This window comes from Aquarana catesbeiana, linkage group LG13 (genome assembly GCF_042186555.1).
Source record: "Aquarana catesbeiana isolate 2022-GZ linkage group LG13, ASM4218655v1, whole genome shotgun sequence".
In the NCBI taxonomy this organism is placed as follows: Eukaryota; Metazoa; Chordata; class Amphibia; order Anura; family Ranidae; genus Aquarana; species Aquarana catesbeiana.
Genome location: NC_133336.1, coordinates 164,713,283 through 164,723,267, shown reverse-complemented (window position 1 = coordinate 164,723,267; position 9,985 = coordinate 164,713,283). Strand labels below are relative to the sequence as shown.

At 56.6% G+C, this 9,985-nt stretch overlaps 46 non-coding genes across 46 annotated transcripts; all 46 read right to left on the bottom strand.

Annotated features, from left to right (window-relative positions):
• Positions 1–30: 30 nt before the first annotated feature.
• LOC141118570 (5S ribosomal RNA) lies at positions 31–149 on the bottom strand. Its single transcript, XR_012237939.1, has one exon. It is a non-coding gene; the product is annotated as a 5S ribosomal RNA (ribosomal RNA).
• Positions 150–249: 100 nt separating this feature from the next.
• On the bottom strand, positions 250–368 carry LOC141118569 (5S ribosomal RNA). The gene has a single exon (XR_012237938.1). It is a non-coding gene; the product is annotated as a 5S ribosomal RNA (ribosomal RNA).
• Positions 369–467: 99 nt separating this feature from the next.
• LOC141118568 (5S ribosomal RNA) lies at positions 468–586 on the bottom strand. The gene has a single exon (XR_012237937.1). It is a non-coding gene; the product is annotated as a 5S ribosomal RNA (ribosomal RNA).
• Positions 587–684: 98 nt separating this feature from the next.
• LOC141120323 (5S ribosomal RNA) lies at positions 685–803 on the bottom strand. The gene has a single exon (XR_012239647.1). It is a non-coding gene; the product is annotated as a 5S ribosomal RNA (ribosomal RNA).
• A 99-nt stretch (positions 804–902) lies between these two features.
• LOC141118567 (5S ribosomal RNA) lies at positions 903–1,021 on the bottom strand. The gene has a single exon (XR_012237936.1). It is a non-coding gene; the product is annotated as a 5S ribosomal RNA (ribosomal RNA).
• A 100-nt stretch (positions 1,022–1,121) lies between these two features.
• LOC141118566 (5S ribosomal RNA) lies at positions 1,122–1,240 on the bottom strand. The gene has a single exon (XR_012237935.1). It is a non-coding gene; the product is annotated as a 5S ribosomal RNA (ribosomal RNA).
• A 100-nt stretch (positions 1,241–1,340) lies between these two features.
• LOC141118565 (5S ribosomal RNA) lies at positions 1,341–1,459 on the bottom strand. Its single transcript, XR_012237934.1, has one exon. It is a non-coding gene; the product is annotated as a 5S ribosomal RNA (ribosomal RNA).
• A 100-nt stretch (positions 1,460–1,559) lies between these two features.
• Positions 1,560–1,678, bottom strand: LOC141118564 (5S ribosomal RNA). Its single transcript, XR_012237933.1, has one exon. It is a non-coding gene; the product is annotated as a 5S ribosomal RNA (ribosomal RNA).
• Positions 1,679–1,776: 98 nt separating this feature from the next.
• Positions 1,777–1,895, bottom strand: LOC141118563 (5S ribosomal RNA). Its single transcript, XR_012237932.1, has one exon. It is a non-coding gene; the product is annotated as a 5S ribosomal RNA (ribosomal RNA).
• A 99-nt stretch (positions 1,896–1,994) lies between these two features.
• On the bottom strand, positions 1,995–2,113 carry LOC141118561 (5S ribosomal RNA). The gene has a single exon (XR_012237930.1). It is a non-coding gene; the product is annotated as a 5S ribosomal RNA (ribosomal RNA).
• Positions 2,114–2,211: 98 nt separating this feature from the next.
• LOC141118560 (5S ribosomal RNA) lies at positions 2,212–2,330 on the bottom strand. The gene has a single exon (XR_012237929.1). It is a non-coding gene; the product is annotated as a 5S ribosomal RNA (ribosomal RNA).
• A 99-nt stretch (positions 2,331–2,429) lies between these two features.
• Positions 2,430–2,548, bottom strand: LOC141118559 (5S ribosomal RNA). The gene has a single exon (XR_012237928.1). It is a non-coding gene; the product is annotated as a 5S ribosomal RNA (ribosomal RNA).
• A 100-nt stretch (positions 2,549–2,648) lies between these two features.
• LOC141118558 (5S ribosomal RNA) lies at positions 2,649–2,767 on the bottom strand. Its single transcript, XR_012237927.1, has one exon. It is a non-coding gene; the product is annotated as a 5S ribosomal RNA (ribosomal RNA).
• A 99-nt stretch (positions 2,768–2,866) lies between these two features.
• LOC141118557 (5S ribosomal RNA) lies at positions 2,867–2,985 on the bottom strand. The gene has a single exon (XR_012237926.1). It is a non-coding gene; the product is annotated as a 5S ribosomal RNA (ribosomal RNA).
• Positions 2,986–3,083: 98 nt separating this feature from the next.
• On the bottom strand, positions 3,084–3,202 carry LOC141118556 (5S ribosomal RNA). Its single transcript, XR_012237925.1, has one exon. It is a non-coding gene; the product is annotated as a 5S ribosomal RNA (ribosomal RNA).
• A 99-nt stretch (positions 3,203–3,301) lies between these two features.
• LOC141118555 (5S ribosomal RNA) lies at positions 3,302–3,420 on the bottom strand. The gene has a single exon (XR_012237924.1). It is a non-coding gene; the product is annotated as a 5S ribosomal RNA (ribosomal RNA).
• Positions 3,421–3,520: 100 nt separating this feature from the next.
• LOC141118554 (5S ribosomal RNA) lies at positions 3,521–3,639 on the bottom strand. The gene has a single exon (XR_012237923.1). It is a non-coding gene; the product is annotated as a 5S ribosomal RNA (ribosomal RNA).
• Positions 3,640–3,739: 100 nt separating this feature from the next.
• On the bottom strand, positions 3,740–3,858 carry LOC141118553 (5S ribosomal RNA). Its single transcript, XR_012237922.1, has one exon. It is a non-coding gene; the product is annotated as a 5S ribosomal RNA (ribosomal RNA).
• Positions 3,859–3,957: 99 nt separating this feature from the next.
• On the bottom strand, positions 3,958–4,076 carry LOC141118552 (5S ribosomal RNA). The gene has a single exon (XR_012237921.1). It is a non-coding gene; the product is annotated as a 5S ribosomal RNA (ribosomal RNA).
• Positions 4,077–4,174: 98 nt separating this feature from the next.
• Positions 4,175–4,293, bottom strand: LOC141118549 (5S ribosomal RNA). Its single transcript, XR_012237919.1, has one exon. It is a non-coding gene; the product is annotated as a 5S ribosomal RNA (ribosomal RNA).
• A 99-nt stretch (positions 4,294–4,392) lies between these two features.
• Positions 4,393–4,511, bottom strand: LOC141118548 (5S ribosomal RNA). The gene has a single exon (XR_012237918.1). It is a non-coding gene; the product is annotated as a 5S ribosomal RNA (ribosomal RNA).
• Positions 4,512–4,609: 98 nt separating this feature from the next.
• LOC141118547 (5S ribosomal RNA) lies at positions 4,610–4,728 on the bottom strand. Its single transcript, XR_012237917.1, has one exon. It is a non-coding gene; the product is annotated as a 5S ribosomal RNA (ribosomal RNA).
• Positions 4,729–4,827: 99 nt separating this feature from the next.
• On the bottom strand, positions 4,828–4,946 carry LOC141118546 (5S ribosomal RNA). The gene has a single exon (XR_012237916.1). It is a non-coding gene; the product is annotated as a 5S ribosomal RNA (ribosomal RNA).
• A 100-nt stretch (positions 4,947–5,046) lies between these two features.
• Positions 5,047–5,165, bottom strand: LOC141121010 (5S ribosomal RNA). Its single transcript, XR_012240153.1, has one exon. It is a non-coding gene; the product is annotated as a 5S ribosomal RNA (ribosomal RNA).
• A 100-nt stretch (positions 5,166–5,265) lies between these two features.
• LOC141118545 (5S ribosomal RNA) lies at positions 5,266–5,384 on the bottom strand. Its single transcript, XR_012237915.1, has one exon. It is a non-coding gene; the product is annotated as a 5S ribosomal RNA (ribosomal RNA).
• A 98-nt stretch (positions 5,385–5,482) lies between these two features.
• Positions 5,483–5,601, bottom strand: LOC141118544 (5S ribosomal RNA). Its single transcript, XR_012237914.1, has one exon. It is a non-coding gene; the product is annotated as a 5S ribosomal RNA (ribosomal RNA).
• A 98-nt stretch (positions 5,602–5,699) lies between these two features.
• LOC141118543 (5S ribosomal RNA) lies at positions 5,700–5,818 on the bottom strand. Its single transcript, XR_012237913.1, has one exon. It is a non-coding gene; the product is annotated as a 5S ribosomal RNA (ribosomal RNA).
• Positions 5,819–5,917: 99 nt separating this feature from the next.
• On the bottom strand, positions 5,918–6,036 carry LOC141118542 (5S ribosomal RNA). Its single transcript, XR_012237912.1, has one exon. It is a non-coding gene; the product is annotated as a 5S ribosomal RNA (ribosomal RNA).
• Positions 6,037–6,136: 100 nt separating this feature from the next.
• LOC141118541 (5S ribosomal RNA) lies at positions 6,137–6,255 on the bottom strand. The gene has a single exon (XR_012237911.1). It is a non-coding gene; the product is annotated as a 5S ribosomal RNA (ribosomal RNA).
• A 100-nt stretch (positions 6,256–6,355) lies between these two features.
• LOC141120322 (5S ribosomal RNA) lies at positions 6,356–6,474 on the bottom strand. The gene has a single exon (XR_012239646.1). It is a non-coding gene; the product is annotated as a 5S ribosomal RNA (ribosomal RNA).
• Positions 6,475–6,573: 99 nt separating this feature from the next.
• Positions 6,574–6,692, bottom strand: LOC141119885 (5S ribosomal RNA). Its single transcript, XR_012239218.1, has one exon. It is a non-coding gene; the product is annotated as a 5S ribosomal RNA (ribosomal RNA).
• Positions 6,693–6,790: 98 nt separating this feature from the next.
• Positions 6,791–6,909, bottom strand: LOC141118540 (5S ribosomal RNA). The gene has a single exon (XR_012237910.1). It is a non-coding gene; the product is annotated as a 5S ribosomal RNA (ribosomal RNA).
• A 99-nt stretch (positions 6,910–7,008) lies between these two features.
• On the bottom strand, positions 7,009–7,127 carry LOC141118538 (5S ribosomal RNA). Its single transcript, XR_012237908.1, has one exon. It is a non-coding gene; the product is annotated as a 5S ribosomal RNA (ribosomal RNA).
• Positions 7,128–7,225: 98 nt separating this feature from the next.
• Positions 7,226–7,344, bottom strand: LOC141118537 (5S ribosomal RNA). Its single transcript, XR_012237907.1, has one exon. It is a non-coding gene; the product is annotated as a 5S ribosomal RNA (ribosomal RNA).
• A 99-nt stretch (positions 7,345–7,443) lies between these two features.
• Positions 7,444–7,562, bottom strand: LOC141118536 (5S ribosomal RNA). The gene has a single exon (XR_012237906.1). It is a non-coding gene; the product is annotated as a 5S ribosomal RNA (ribosomal RNA).
• Positions 7,563–7,662: 100 nt separating this feature from the next.
• On the bottom strand, positions 7,663–7,781 carry LOC141120999 (5S ribosomal RNA). The gene has a single exon (XR_012240142.1). It is a non-coding gene; the product is annotated as a 5S ribosomal RNA (ribosomal RNA).
• Positions 7,782–7,881: 100 nt separating this feature from the next.
• LOC141118534 (5S ribosomal RNA) lies at positions 7,882–8,000 on the bottom strand. Its single transcript, XR_012237905.1, has one exon. It is a non-coding gene; the product is annotated as a 5S ribosomal RNA (ribosomal RNA).
• Positions 8,001–8,099: 99 nt separating this feature from the next.
• LOC141118533 (5S ribosomal RNA) lies at positions 8,100–8,218 on the bottom strand. Its single transcript, XR_012237904.1, has one exon. It is a non-coding gene; the product is annotated as a 5S ribosomal RNA (ribosomal RNA).
• Positions 8,219–8,318: 100 nt separating this feature from the next.
• On the bottom strand, positions 8,319–8,437 carry LOC141118532 (5S ribosomal RNA). The gene has a single exon (XR_012237903.1). It is a non-coding gene; the product is annotated as a 5S ribosomal RNA (ribosomal RNA).
• Positions 8,438–8,537: 100 nt separating this feature from the next.
• On the bottom strand, positions 8,538–8,656 carry LOC141118531 (5S ribosomal RNA). Its single transcript, XR_012237902.1, has one exon. It is a non-coding gene; the product is annotated as a 5S ribosomal RNA (ribosomal RNA).
• A 99-nt stretch (positions 8,657–8,755) lies between these two features.
• LOC141118530 (5S ribosomal RNA) lies at positions 8,756–8,874 on the bottom strand. Its single transcript, XR_012237901.1, has one exon. It is a non-coding gene; the product is annotated as a 5S ribosomal RNA (ribosomal RNA).
• A 98-nt stretch (positions 8,875–8,972) lies between these two features.
• On the bottom strand, positions 8,973–9,091 carry LOC141118529 (5S ribosomal RNA). Its single transcript, XR_012237900.1, has one exon. It is a non-coding gene; the product is annotated as a 5S ribosomal RNA (ribosomal RNA).
• Positions 9,092–9,190: 99 nt separating this feature from the next.
• On the bottom strand, positions 9,191–9,309 carry LOC141118528 (5S ribosomal RNA). Its single transcript, XR_012237898.1, has one exon. It is a non-coding gene; the product is annotated as a 5S ribosomal RNA (ribosomal RNA).
• A 100-nt stretch (positions 9,310–9,409) lies between these two features.
• Positions 9,410–9,528, bottom strand: LOC141118526 (5S ribosomal RNA). Its single transcript, XR_012237896.1, has one exon. It is a non-coding gene; the product is annotated as a 5S ribosomal RNA (ribosomal RNA).
• A 100-nt stretch (positions 9,529–9,628) lies between these two features.
• Positions 9,629–9,747, bottom strand: LOC141118525 (5S ribosomal RNA). The gene has a single exon (XR_012237895.1). It is a non-coding gene; the product is annotated as a 5S ribosomal RNA (ribosomal RNA).
• Positions 9,748–9,847: 100 nt separating this feature from the next.
• On the bottom strand, positions 9,848–9,966 carry LOC141118524 (5S ribosomal RNA). The gene has a single exon (XR_012237894.1). It is a non-coding gene; the product is annotated as a 5S ribosomal RNA (ribosomal RNA).
• Positions 9,967–9,985: the final 19 nt, after the last annotated feature.

Sequence of the window (9,985 nt, the reverse complement as noted above, 5' to 3'; positions counted from 1 at the left end):
GGCAAGTCCAGAACGCCCCCCAAAAAAAGAAGCCTACGGCACCTGGTATTCCCAGGCGGTCTCCCATCCAGGTACTAACCAGGCCCGACCCTGCTTAGCCTCCGAGATCAGACGAGATCGGGCGCTTTCAGGGTGATGTGGCCGTAGGCGATCTCTAACGGCACGCTCAACCCTCTTGACCTTGGCGGCGCCAAGATGGGAAACGAGGAAAAAAAACAGGGCAAGTCCAGAACTCCCCCAAAAAAAAGAAGCCTACGGCACCTGGTATTCCCAGGCGGTCTCCCATCCAGGTACTAACCAGGCCCGACCCTGCTTAGCCTCCGAGATCAGACGAGATCGGGCGCTTTCAGGGTGATGTGGCCGTAGGCGATCTCTTACGGCACGCTCAACCCTCTTGACTTTGGCGGCGCCAAGATGGGAAACGAGGAAAAAAAACAGGGCAAGTCCAGAAATCCAAGAAAAAAAGAAGCCTACGGCACCTGGTATTCCCAGGCGGTCTCCCATCCAGGTACTAACCAGGCCCGACCCTGCTTAGCCTCCGAGATCAGACGAGATCGGGCGCTTTCAGGGTGATGTGGCCGTAGGCGATCTCTTACGGCACGCTCAACCCTCTTGACTTTGGCGGCACCAAGATGGGAAACGAGGAAAAAAACAGGGCAAGTCCAGAACTCCAAGAAAAAAAGAAGCCTACGGCACCTGGTATTCCCAGGCGGTCTCCCATCCAGGTACTAACCAGGCCCGACCCTGCTTAGCCTCCGAGATCAGACAAGATCGGGCGCTTTCAGGGTGATGTGGCCGTAGGCGATCTCTTACGGCACGCTCAACCCTCTTGACTTTGGCGGCGCCAAGATGGGAAACGAGGAAAAAAAACAGGGCAAGTCCAGAAATCCAAGAAAAAAAGAAGCCTACGGCACCTGGTATTCCCAGGCGGTCTCCCATCCAGGTACTAACCAGGCCCGACCCTGCTTAGCCTCCGAGATCAGACGAGATCGGGCGCTTTCAGGGTGATGTGGCCGTAGGCGATCTCTAACGGCACGCTCAACCCTCTTGACCTTGGCGGCGCCAAGATGGGAAACGAGGAAAAAAAACAGGGCAAGTCCAGAACGCCCCCCAAAAAAAGAAGCCTACGGCACCTGGTATTCCCAGGCGGTCTCCCATCCAGGTACTAACCAGGCCCGACCCTGCTTAGCCTCCGAGATCAGACGAGATCGGGCGCTTTCAGGGTGATGTGGCCGTAGGCGATCTCTAATGGCACGCTCAACCCTCTTGACCTTGGCGGCGCCAAGATGGGAAACGAGGAAAAAAAACAGGGCAAGTCCAGAACTCCCCCAAAAAAAAGAAGCCTACGGCACCTGGTATTCCCAGGCGGTCTCCCATCCAGGTACTAACCAGGCCCGACCCTGCTTAGCCTCCGAGATCAGACGAGATCGGGCGCTTTCAGGGTGATGTGGCCGTAGGCGATCTCTAACGGCACGCTCAACCCTCTTGACCTTGGCGGCGCCAAGATGGGAAACGAGGAAAAAAAACAGGGCAAGTCCAGAACGCCCCCCAAAAAAAGAAGCCTACGGCACCTGGTATTCCCAGGCGGTCTCCCATCCAGGTACTAACCAGGCCCGACCCTGCTTAGCCTCCGAGATCAGACGAGATCGGGCGCTTTCAGGGTGATGTGGCCGTAGGCGATCTCTTACGGCACGCTCAACCCTCTTGACTTTGGCGGCACCAAGATGGGAAACGAGGAAAAAAACAGGGCAAGTCCAGAACTCCAAGAAAAAGAGAAGCCTACGGCACCTGGTATTCCCAGGCGGTCTCCCATCCAGGTACTAACCAGGCCCGACCCTGCTTAGCCTCCGAGATCAGACGAGATCGGGCGCTTTCAGGGTGATGTGGCCGTAGGCGATCTCTTACGGCACGCTCAACCCTCTTGACTTTGGCGGCGCCAAGATGGGAAACGAGGAAAAAAAACAGGGCAAGTCCAGAAATCCAAGAAAAAAAGAAGCCTACGGCACCTGGTATTCCCAGGCGGTCTCCCATCCAGGTACTAACCAGGCCCGACCCTGCTTAGCCTCCGAGATCAGACGAGATCGGGCGCTTTCAGGGTGATGTGGCCGTAGGCGATCTCTTATGGCACACTCAACCCTCTTGACTTTGGCGGCACCAAGATGGGAAACGAGGAAAAAAACAGGGCAAGTCCAGAACTCCAAGAAAAAAAGAAGCCTACGGCACCTGGTATTCCCAGGCGGTCTCCCATCCAGGTACTAACCAGGCCCGACCCTGCTTAGCCTCCGAGATCAGACGAGATCGGGCGCTTTCAGGGTGATGTGGCCGTAGGCGATCTCTTACGGCACGCTCAACCCTCTTGACTTTGGCGGCGCCAAGATGGGAAACGAGGAAAAAAAACAGGGCAAGTCCAGAAATCCAAGAAAAAAAGAAGCCTACGGCACCTGGTATTCCCAGGCGGTCTCCCATCCAGGTACTAACCAGGCCCGACCCTGCTTAGCCTCCGAGATCAGACGAGATCGGGCGCTTTCAGGGTGATGTGGCCGTAGGCGATCTCTAACGGCACGCTCAACCCTCTTGACCTTGGCGGCGCCAAGATGGGAAACGAGGAAAAAAAACAGGGCAAGTCCAGAACGCCCCCCAAAAAAAGAAGCCTACGGCACCTGGTATTCCCAGGCGGTCTCCCATCCAGGTACTAACCAGGCCCGACCCTGCTTAGCCTCCGAGATCAGACGAGATCGGGCGCTTTCAGGGTGATGTGGCCGTAGGCGATCTCTTACGGCACGCTCAACCCTCTTGACTTTGGCGGCGCCAAGATGGGAAACGAGGAAAAAAAACAGGGCAAGTCCAGAACTCCAAGAAAAAAAGGAGCCTACGGCACCTGGTATTCCCAGGCGGTCTCCCATCCAGGTACTAACCAGGCCCGACCCTGCTTAGCCTCCGAGATCAGACGAGATCGGGCGCTTTCAGGGTGATGTGGCCGTAGGCGATCTCTTACGGCACGCTCAACCCTCTTGACTTTGGCGGCACCAAGATGGGAAACGAGGAAAAAAACAGGGCAAGTCCAGAACTCCAAGAAAAAAAGAAGCCTACGGCACCTGGTATTCCCAGGCGGTCTCCCATCCAGGTACTAACCAGGCCCGACCCTGCTTAGCCTCCGAGATCAGACGAGATCGGGCGCTTTCAGGGTGATGTGGCCGTAGGCGATCTCTAACGGCACGCTCAACCCTCTTGACCTTGGCGGCGCCAAGATGGGAAACGAGGAAAAAAAACAGGGCAAGTCCAGAAATCCAAGAAAAAAAGAAGCCTACGGCACCTGGTATTCCCAGGCGGTCTCCCATCCAGGTACTAACCAGGCCCGACCCTGCTTAGCCTCCGAGATCAGACGAGATCGGGCGCTTTCAGGGTGATGTGGCCGTAGGCGATCTCTAACGGCACGCTCAACCCTCTTGACCTTGGCGGCGCCAAGATGGGAAACGAGGAAAAAAAACAGGGCAAGTCCAGAACGCCCCCCAAAAAAAGAAGCCTACGGCACCTGGTATTCCCAGGCGGTCTCCCATCCAGGTACTAACCAGGCCCGACCCTGCTTAGCCTCCGAGATCAGACGAGATCGGGCGCTTTCAGGGTGATGTGGCCGTAGGCGATCTCTAACGGCACGCTCAACCCTCTTGACCTTGGCGGCGCCAAGATGGGAAACGAGGAAAAAAAACAGGGCAAGTCCAGAACTCCCCCAAAAAAAAGAAGCCTACGGCACCTGGTATTCCCAGGCGGTCTCCCATCCAGGTACTAACCAGGCCCGACCCTGCTTAGCCTCCGAGATCAGACGAGATCGGGCGCTTTCAGGGTGATGTGGCCGTAGGCGATCTCTAACGGCACGCTCAACCCTCTTGACCTTGGCGGCGCCAAGATGGGAAACGAGGAAAAAAACAGGGCAAGGCCAGAACTCCCCCAAAAAAAAGAAGCCTACGGCACCTGGTATTCCCAGGCGGTCTCCCATCCAGGTACTAACCAGGCCCGACCCTGCTTAGCCTCCGAGATCAGACGAGATCGGGCGCTTTCAGGGTGATGTGGCCGTAGGCGATCTCTTACGGCACGCTCAACCCTCTTGACTTTGGCGGCACCAAGGTGGGAAACGAGGAAAAAAACAGGGCAAGTCCAGAACTCCAAGAAAAAAAGAAGCCTACGGCACCTGGTATTCCCAGGCGGTCTCCCATCCAGGTACTAACCAGGCCCGACCCTGCTTAGCCTCCGAGATCAGACGAGATCGGGCGCTTTCAGGGTGATGTGGCCGTAGGCGATCTCTAACGGCACGCTCAACCCTCTTGACCTTGGCGGCGCCAAGATGGGAAACGAGGAAAAAAAACAGGGCAAGTCCAGAAATCCAAGAAAAAAAGAAGCCTACGGCACCTGGTATTCCCAGGCGGTCTCCCATCCAGGTACTAACCAGGCCCGACCCTGCTTAGCCTCCGAGATCAGACGAGATCGGGCGCTTTCAGGGTGATGTGGCCGTAGGCGATCTCTTACGGCACGCTCAACCCTCTTGACTTTGGCGGCACCAAGATGGGAAACGAGGAAAAAAACAGGGCAAGTCCAGAACTCCAAGAAAAAAAGAAGCCTACGGCACCTGGTATTCCCAGGCGGTCTCCCATCCAGGTACTAACCAGGCCCGACCCTGCTTAGCCTCCGAGATCAGACGAGATCGGGCGCTTTCAGGGTGATGTGGCCGTAGGCGATCTCTTACGGCACGCTCAACCCTCTTGACTTTGGCGGCGCCAAGATGGGAAACGAGGAAAAAAAACAGGGCAAGTCCAGAAATCCAAGAAAAAAAGAAGCCTACGGCACCTGGTATTCCCAGGCGGTCTCCCATCCAGGTACTAACCAGGCCCGACCCTGCTTAGCCTCCGAGATCAGACGAGATCGGGCGCTTTCAGGGTGATGTGGCCGTAGGCGATCTCTAACGGCACGCTCAACCCTCTTGACCTTGGCGGCGCCAAGATGGGAAACGAGGAAAAAAAACAGGGCAAGTCCAGAACGCCCCCCAAAAAAAGAAGCCTACGGCACCTGGTATTCCCAGGCGGTCTCCCATCCAGGTACTAACCAGGCCCAACCCTGCTTAGCCTCCGAGATCAGACGAGATCGGGCGCTTTCAGGGTGATGTGGCCGTAGGCGATCTCTAACGGCACGCTCAACCCTCTTGACCTTGGCGGCGCCAAGATGGGAAACGAGGAAAAAAAACAGGGCAAGTCCAGAACGCCCCCCAAAAAAAGAAGCCTACGGCACCTGGTATTCCCAGGCGGTCTCCCATCCAGGTACTAACCAGGCCCGACCCTGCTTAGCCTCCGAGATCAGACGAGATCGGGCGCTTTCAGGGTGATGTGGCCGTAGGCGATCTCTTACGGCACGCTCAACCCTCTTGACTTTGGCGGCGCCAAGATGGGAAACGAGAAAAAAAACAGGGCAAGTCCAGAACTCCAAGAAAAAAAGGAGCCTACGGCACCTGGTATTCCCAGGCGGTCTCCCATCCAGGTACTAACCAGGCCCGACCCTGCTTAGCCTCCGAGATCAGACGAGATCGGGCGCTTTCAGGGTGATGTGGCCGTAGGCGATCTCTTACGGCACGCTCAACCCTCTTGACTTTGGCGGCACCAAGATGGGAAACGAGGAAAAAAACAGGGCAAGTCCAGAACTCCAAGAAAAAAAGAAGCCTACGGCACCTGGTATTCCCAGGCGGTCTCCCATCCAGGTACTAACCAGGCCCGACCCTGCTTAGCCTCCGAGATCAGACGAGATCGGGCGCTTTCAGGGTGATGTGGCCGTAGGCGATCTCTAACGGCACGCTCAACCCTCTTGACCTTGGCGGCGCCAAGATGGGAAACGAGGAAAAAAAACAGGGCAAGTCCAGAAATCCAAGAAAAAAAGAAGCCTACGGCACCTGGTATTCCCAGGCGGTCTCCCATCCAGGTACTAACCAGGCCCGACCCTGCTTAGCCTCCGAGATCAGACGAGATCGGGCGCTTTCAGGGTGATGTGGCCGTAGGCGATCTCTAACGGCACGCTCAACCCTCTTGACCTTGGCGGCGCCAAGATGGGAAACGAGGAAAAAAAACAGGGCAAGTCCAGAACGCCCCCCAAAAAAAGAAGCCTACGGCACCTGGTATTCCCAGGCGGTCTCCCATCCAGGTACTAACCAGGCCCGACCCTGCTTAGCCTCCGAGATCAGACGAGATCGGGCGCTTTCAGGGTGATGTGGCCGTAGGCGATCTCTAACGGCACGCTCAACCCTCTTGACCTTGGCGGCGCCAAGATGGGAAACGAGGAAAAAAAACAGGGCAAGTCCAGAACTCCCCCAAAAAAAAGAAGCCTACGGCACCTGGTATTCCCAGGCGGTCTCCCATCCAGGTACTAACCAGGCCCGACCCTGCTTAGCCTCCGAGATCAGACAAGATCGGGCGCTTTCAGGGTGATGTGGCCGTAGGCGATCTCTAACGGCACGCTCAACCCTCTTGACCTTGGCGGCGCCAAGATGGGAAACGAGGAAAAAAACAGGGCAAGGCCAGAACTCCCCCAAAAAAAAGATGCCTACGGCACCTGGTATTCCCAGGCGGTCTCCCATCCAGGTACTAACCAGGCCCGACCCTGCTTAGCCTCCGAGATCAGACGAGATCGGGCGCTTTCAGGGTGATGTGGCCGTAGGCGATCTCTTACGGCACGCTCAACCCTCTTGACTTTGGCGGCACCAAGGTGGGAAACGAGGAAAAAAACAGGGCAAGTCCAGAACTCCAAGAAAAAAAGAAGCCTACGGCACCTGGTATTCCCAGGCGGTCTCCCATCCAGGTACTAACCAGGCCCGACCCTGCTTAGCCTCCGAGATCAGACGAGATCGGGCGCTTTCAGGGTGATGTGGCCGTAGGCGATCTCTAACGGCACGCTCAACCCTCTTGACCTTGGCGGCGCCAAGATGGGAAACGAGGAAAAAAAACAGGGCAAGTCCAGAAATCCAAGAAAAAAAGAAGCCTACGGCACCTGGTATTCCCAGGCGGTCTCCCATCCAGGTACTAACCAGGCCCGACCCTGCTTAGCCTCCGAGATCAGACGAGATCGGGCGCTTTCAGGGTGATGTGGCCGTAGGCGATCTCTTACGGCACGCTCAACCCTCTTGACTTTGGCGGCACCAAGATGGGAAACGAGGAAAAAAACAGGGCAAGTCCAGAACTCCAAGAAAAAAAGAAGCCTACGGCACCTGGTATTCCCAGGCGGTCTCCCATCCAGGTACTAACCAGGCCCGACCCTGCTTAGCCTCCGAGATCAGACGAGATCGGGCGCTTTCAGGGTGATGTGGCCGTAGGCGATCTCTTACGGCACGCTCAACCCTCTTGACTTTGGCGGCGCCAAGATGGGAAACGAGGAAAAAAAACAGGGCAAGTCCAGAAATCCAAGAAAAAAAGAAGCCTACGGCACCTGGTATTCCCAGGCGGTCTCCCATCCAGGTACTAACCAGGCCCGACCCTGCTTAGCCTCCGAGATCAGACGAGATCGGGCGCTTTCAGGGTGATGTGGCCGTAGGCGATCTCTAACGGCACGCTCAACCCTCTTGACCTTGGCGGCGCCAAGATGGGAAACGAGGAAAAAAAACAGGGCAAGTCCAGAACGCCCCCCAAAAAAAGAAGCCTACGGCACCTGGTATTCCCAGGCGGTCTCCCATCCAGGTACTAACCAGGCCCAACCCTGCTTAGCCTCCGAGATCAGACGAGATCGGGCGCTTTCAGGGTGATGTGGCCGTAGGCGATCTCTAACGGCACGCTCAACCCTCTTGACCTTGGCGGCGCCAAGATGGGAAACGAGGAAAAAAAACAGGGCAAGTCCAGAACTCCCCCAAAAAAAAGAAGCCTACGGCACCTGGTATTCCCAGGCGGTCTCCCATCCAGGTACTAACCAGGCCCGACCCTGCTTAGCCTCCGAGATCAGACGAGATCGGGCGCTTTCAGGGTGATGTGGCCGTAGGCGATCTCTTACGGCACGCTCAACCCTCTTGACTTTGGCGGCGCCAAGATGGGAAACGAGGAAAAAAAACAGGGCAAGTCCAGAAATCCAAGAAAAAAAGAAGCCTACGGCACCTGGTATTCCCAGGCGGTCTCCCATCCAGGTACTAACCAGGCCCGACCCTGCTTAGCCTCCGAGATCAGACGAGATCGGGCGCTTTCAGGGTGATGTGGCCGTAGGCGATCTCTAACGGCACGCTCAACCCTCTTGACCTTGGCGGCGCCAAGATGGGAAACGAGGAAAAAAAACAGGGCAAGTCCAGAACGCCCCCCAAAAAAAGAAGCCTACGGCACCTGGTATTCCCAGGCGGTCTCCCATCCAGGTACTAACCAGGCCCGACCCTGCTTAGCCTCCGAGATCAGACGAGATCGGGCGCTTTCAGGGTGATGTGGCCGTAGGCGATCTCTAACGGCACGCTCAACCCTCTTGACCTTGGCGGCGCCAAGATGGGAAACGAGGAAAAAAAACAGGGCAAGTCCAGAACTCCCCCAAAAAAAAGAAGCCTACGGCACCTGGTATTCCCAGGCGGTCTCCCATCCAGGTACTAACCAGGCCCGACCCTGCTTAGCCTCCGAGATCAGACGAGATCGGGCGCTTTCAGGGTGATGTGGCCGTAGGCGATCTCTTACGGCACGCTCAACCCTCTTGACTTTGGCGGCGCCAAGATGGGAAACGAGGAAAAAAAACAGGGCAAGTCCAGAAATCCAAGAAAAAAAGAAGCCTACGGCACCTGGTATTCCCAGGCGGTCTCCCATCCAGGTACTAACCAGGCCCGACCCTGCTTAGCCTCCGAGATCAGACGAGATCGGGCGCTTTCAGGGTGATGTGGCCGTAGGCGATCTCTTACGGCACGCTCAACCCTCTTGACTTTGGCGGCACCAAGATGGGAAACGAGGAAAAAAACAGGGCAAGTCCAGAACTCCAAGAAAAAAAGAAGCCTACGGCACCTGGTATTCCCAGGCGGTCTCCCATCCAGGTACTAACCAGGCCCGACCCTGCTTAGCCTCCGAGATCAGACGAGATCGGGCGCTTTCAGGGTGATGTGGCCGTAGGCGATCTCTTACGGCACGCTCAACCCTCTTGACTTTGGCGGCGCCAAGATGGGAAACGAGGAAAAAAAACAGGGCAAGTCCAGAAATCCAAGAAAAAAAGAAGCCTACGGCACCTGGTATTCCCAGGCGGTCTCCCATCCAGGTACTAACCAGGCCCGACCCTGCTTAGCCTCCGAGATCAGACGAGATCGGGCGCTTTCAGGGTGATGTGGCCGTAGGCGATCTCTAACGGCACGCTCAACCCTCTTGACCTTGGCGGCGCCAAGATGGGAAACGAGGAAAAAAAACAGGGCAAGTCCAGAACGCCCCCCAAAAAAAGAAGCCTACGGCACCTGGTATTCCCAGGCGGTCTCCCATCCAGGTACTAACCAGGCCCGACCCTGCTTAGCCTCCGAGATCAGACGAGATCGGGCGCTTTCAGGGTGATGTGGCCGTAGGCGATCTCTAACGGCACGCTCAACCCTCTTGACCTTGGCGGCGCCAAGATGGGAAACGAGGAAAAAAAACAGGGCAAGTCCAGAACTCCCCCAAAAAAAAGAAGCCTACGGCACCTGGTATTCCCAGGCGGTCTCCCATCCAGGTACTAACCAGGCCCGACCCTGCTTAGCCTCCGAGATCAGACGAGATCGGGCGCTTTCAGGGTGATGTGGCCGTAGGCGATCTCTAACGGCACGCTCAACCCTCTTGACCTTGGCGGCGCCAAGATGGGAAACGAGGAAAAAAAACAGGGCAAGTCCAGAACGCCCCCCAAAAAAAGAAGCCTACGGCACCTGGTATTCCCAGGCGGTCTCCCATCCAGGTACTAACCAGGCCCGACCCTGCTTAGCCTCCGAGATCAGACGAGATCGGGCGCTTTCAGGGTGATGTGGCCGTAGGCGATCTCTTACGGCACGCTC